The following is a 5,000-nucleotide window of genomic DNA, read 5'->3' on the forward strand; positions in this document are numbered from 1 at the left end:
GTAAATGCATTTTTAATAAAACTCAGATTGAACTTTAATCAAATATACTTTTTTTACACTTTTTTTTTAAAGCAAGCTAAAAGTAACAGCTGATAACTGACTGAAGAAAGATTGCAATTACAGAGTCACAAGCTGTGAAAAAATTTCTCAACGCCGAAAAATCCGCAATTACTTTTTGGGCAACCCAATATTATTTACGAGAGGCATTTTTATACCCTCCACCATAGGATGGGGGTATACTAATTTCGTCATTCTGTTTGTGACACCTAGAATTAAGCGTCTGAGACCCCATAAAGTATATATATTCTTGATCGCCATGCCATTCTAAGTCGATCTAGCCATGTCCGCCCGTCCGTCCGTCTGTCTGTCGAAAGCACTCTAACTTACGAAGGAGTAAAGCTAGCCGCTTGAAATTTTGCACAAATACTTATTACTGGTGTAGGTCAGTTGGGATGGTAAATGGGCCAAATCGGTTCATGTTTTGATATAGCTGCCATATAAACCGGTCTTGGTTCTTGACTTCTTGAGCCTCTAAAGGGCGTAATTCTTATCCGATTTGACTGAAATTTTGCACATAGGGTTTTTTTATTACTTCCAACAACTGTGTTAGCTATGATTCAAATAGGTTCATAATCTGGTATAGCTGCCATATAAACCGATCTTTGACCTTGACTTCTTTAGCCAATAGAGCGCGCAATTCTCATCCGATTTGGCTAAAATTTTGCATGGGGTGTTTTCTTATGACTTCCAATAACTGTACTAGGTATGGCGCAAATCGGTACATAACCTGATATAGCTGCCATATAAACCGATCTGGGATCTTGACTTCTTGAGCCTCTAGAGGGCGCAATTCTCATCCGACTTGGATAAAATTTTGTACAAGGGCTTCTCGCATGACCTTAAACATACGTGTTCAATATGGTCTGAATCGATCAATAGCTTGATACAGCTCCCATGTAAACCGATCTCCCAATTTTGCTTCTTGAACCCCTTCAAGGCGCGCCAACAAGGCGCAATTATTATCCGAATGGACTGAGATATTACACAATGACTTCTACAATGTTCAGCATTCGGACAAAAATTGCGGCTTGTATGGGCTCAAGAAGTCAAATCGGGAAATGGGTTTATATGGGAGCTAAAAACCGGGAGTTATAACAGTACACTATGGAAGTCTTAACAGTACACTATGTGCAAAATTTCAACCAAATCGGACGAAAAGAGCGGCTTGTAAAGGCTCAAGAAATCAAATCGGGAGATCGGTTTATAGGGGAGCTATATTAGGTTATAGACCGATTTAAACCGTGCTTGGCACAGTTGTTGGAAGTCATAACAGAACACTACACGCAAAATTTCAACCTAAGCTGACAAAAATTGAGGCTTGTAAGAGCTCAAGAAGTCAAATCGGAAGATCGGTTTATATGAAAGTTATATCCAAATCGATACCGACAAAGCTCATTTGCAATCCCCAAGGACCTACATCAGTATTAAGCATCTGTGCAAAATTTGAAGCGGCTAGCTTTACGCATTCGACCGCTATCGTGGTCTCGACGGACAGAAGGACTAAAAACAGGGCTAGATCGACTCAGAACGTCGAGACGGACAAGAATATATACTTTATGGGGAATATTTCGAGGTCTTACAAGCGGAATGACTAGACCAGTAAACCCCCATCCTATGGTAGGGGGTATAATAAGGGAAAAAGAAGTAAAATCGAGTAAATTCGGCACAGACGAATTTTATATACCCTCCACAATGAATTGCATTTGACACGATCTTGGAATGACATTTTTAAGAATATAGGAAGCATATCACGCCATGGACCGACTTGGACTGTCGTGACTATTAAAAGACAAAACAAGTAAAAGCGGCCATGCCGAATCCTATATATCATCCAAAATTGCATCTTCAACTCCTCCTCGTACCCACAGACCATTCATAAAGCCTCATCGCCCTGAGACTACCACTATGTCAGCAACCAAACATCACAGTGGCCGATCTGGCCTCCCAACAACAACCTAAAGGCGCGTTTATCAGCTTAAGGACAATGAATGTCCCCGTTCCGGATAATCTCGCCCCAGGCCCTTGACAATCCCGCAGCATGCAACGCCAGCCCATGCCGAGCCTGCGCAACTGCCATAGTAGGCATCCACCATCTCAAAGAGCCAACACAGAGGGGGACTCACCATCAGGATCGCACTCACAGTGTCCATCGGCTGTCCGAATCTGGCCAGACCTTTAGCAGCTTTGTTCTTCCCTAGATGGGCCGGAACCCAGCACAAAACCGACAGCAGCCCTAAAAAGTCCGAGACGCTTCTCGTAAGCATAGACGTCCCGCACCCAGGGCCTTCATCACCTCATTAATTGTGATAGTATCAGTCCGTCGATCCGGACTGAGAATGACATCCGAGGCCCTGAGAATCGCAAAAACCTCAGCCTGAAAGACACTGCACCAGCTCTGAAGTCTATGTGACTCCCTAATTCCAATGAATTCAAGAAAAAACCCCTTACACGGTTCCTCCATACAGCTTTTAGAGAGGCCTAGGAAGGGCAGGATACCCCCAGCCCAAAGTTGTCTCCCCGGAAGACAACGTACAGATCGTCATTAAAAAAAAGATTCACCTCTCATATAGCCGTCCCACACCTTCCTCACAACGAATGATTGCACGAAATCCAAAAAGCGTTATGACCTTAACACCCTCAGCATGAGGACAGTCCTCAACGCCGCGCACTCCACATTCAAGTGCATATGTTTCAGATCAGGTATCGCGTGCAATGCTACTCTCTCGGAGCACTCCTTCTATCTCCCGATATCATCACCGCCGCAATACCCTGTAGCTTCTCCAACAAACCGCGTAAACCCACCTTCTCGAGGGCTTGGTGCCACACCACGTAATCATAGGTAAGGAACGGCCTAACCACAGCAATGTTTTTCCAGTGCATCACCTTTGGCCTAAGTTGCAACATGAAAAGCGCGCATAACCCCCAAGTACTTAGCCTATCGGCAGTTCCACACCATCAAGGAGCAGAGTCATTCGCCGTATCTGTGGTCTCGGAGCCGATGGACAGCCATCACAATTTACCCTGGGCGAAGTTACGAATGTTATCCGTGGCGTTGGGCGCTGACGGAATCTCTACACTGATGCTGAAGAATTTGGATTTACCTGGAGTTGAGTACCTTACTACTGTCCTCAACCTGTCTTTGAACCCTCTTATAGTTCCCGATGTCTGGAAAATGGGCAGAATGATCCCGCTACTGTGATCGCCAGTCATTTGTGGTATTTAGGGATAAGAAGTCGAAGCACCGTAGAGTGAAACAGGGAGTTCCCCAAGGCGGGGTGATATCTCCGGCACTGTTTAATCTCTTCATATCAAGCGGTTCGTCATATCAAGCGGTTCGGCAGCAGATGCGGTATATAGCTACCAGATGAATGTTGTCCTTGGAGACCGTCTCCCATTGCATCTGAAGAAATTGACCTCCGCCGGCAAACCAGAGTTGTTGTGGCTCAATTACGTTCCGGCAGATGCAGGCTCCTCAACTTATACAGAGCAAAGATTGATGCCTGTATGTATGTCCCAATTGTGACCAGGGACCACACGACACGCGTCACCTGACACTTAACTGCCCAGCCAGACCCACTCGACTCAGATCCAGATCCCTCTGGACGCACTCCATCTTAATCGCAGAGTTCCTGGATCTGGATACTCAATAGAATCAAGCTCACGAAGGATAGAACACAACAAAATGCTACAACTATTGGGTTGCTCAAAAAGTAATTGCGGATTTTTCATATAGTCGGCGTTGACAAATTTTTTCACAGCTTGTGACTCTGTAATTGCATTCTTTCTTCTGTCAATTATCAGCTGTTACTTTTAGCTTGCTTTAGAAAAAAAGTGTAAAAAAAGTATATTTGATTAAAGTTCATTCTAAGTTTTATTAAAAATCCATTTACTTTCTTTTAAAAAATCCGCAATTACTTTTTGGGCAACCCAATACAACAACCATCAATGACCGTTTACTTGAACCGGCCATATTTCCTCCTTCTTATGAACAATACCAGCTCTGTCTTTCTGGGGATAATGACAAGCACATTGATCCTTGCCCATTGACTCTAGCCCATCTACACAGATTCCTTTGCACGCCGTGATAGTAGGAAGAAAGCGACCGCAATACTAAGAGCGAAATGACCGATCTGCCAACCAGAATCCTAGTTGGTTGTCAAAAAACTAACGACAAATTAATGTTACAAGTCAAAACTGATCGCACTAAGTAATAGAGAAAACTTCACTTCCATTTTTTATCTATGGTTCAGTTCACTTGTATTGACGTTTGCTGGCTATGGGATTTTGAAAAACTATTAACAACTTTGGCCCTTAGTACAATGACTAGGTGATTCAAAAACAGTCATTCTTTATCCTACTAAGTGCAATATTTCACACGAACCGTGGCGTTTCCCCTGTACTAACAGCTATGAAACTCATGTCAACGCACAATGTTTTCAATGCATTTTGTTGGTATTGTGTATGATGATTCGGCAATAATTATGATTGGAACACCCTGCCCTCCAAACGAACGCAGTCAGCTATCACCTTCTGAGTGTAGGGCCATCTGCTTTAAATTTTACAATTAAGATTAATTGATACAATTATACCTCTCACCCTAACAGGTGGTGTGATGTCCTCAAACGCATTTTAAAGGTTATGATAATTGTTTCAAAGGAGAATGGAATATTCCCTTCAACACAATTATATGGCAAATATATGAGAAATTCCAAAAATTGTATGCAAGAAGAATTCGTGATAAGGTCAAAAAAAAATTGCGTTGGGTTCGGCTGGATCAAGTCTAATATATACTCCACCGTGTATCGCGTACTTGATATGGCTATTAAAATTCATAAACAAATGCCAACTTCAAAATTTCAGGCAAATTGGATGATTATTGCGCCCCCTATAGGCTTAAAAAGTCCATTCACAAGATTGGTTTATATGGGAGCTGTGTCTGT

Source organism: Stomoxys calcitrans, chromosome 5, assembly GCF_963082655.1.
Source record: "Stomoxys calcitrans chromosome 5, idStoCalc2.1, whole genome shotgun sequence".
Lineage (NCBI taxonomy): Eukaryota > Metazoa > Arthropoda > Insecta > Diptera > Muscidae > Stomoxys > Stomoxys calcitrans.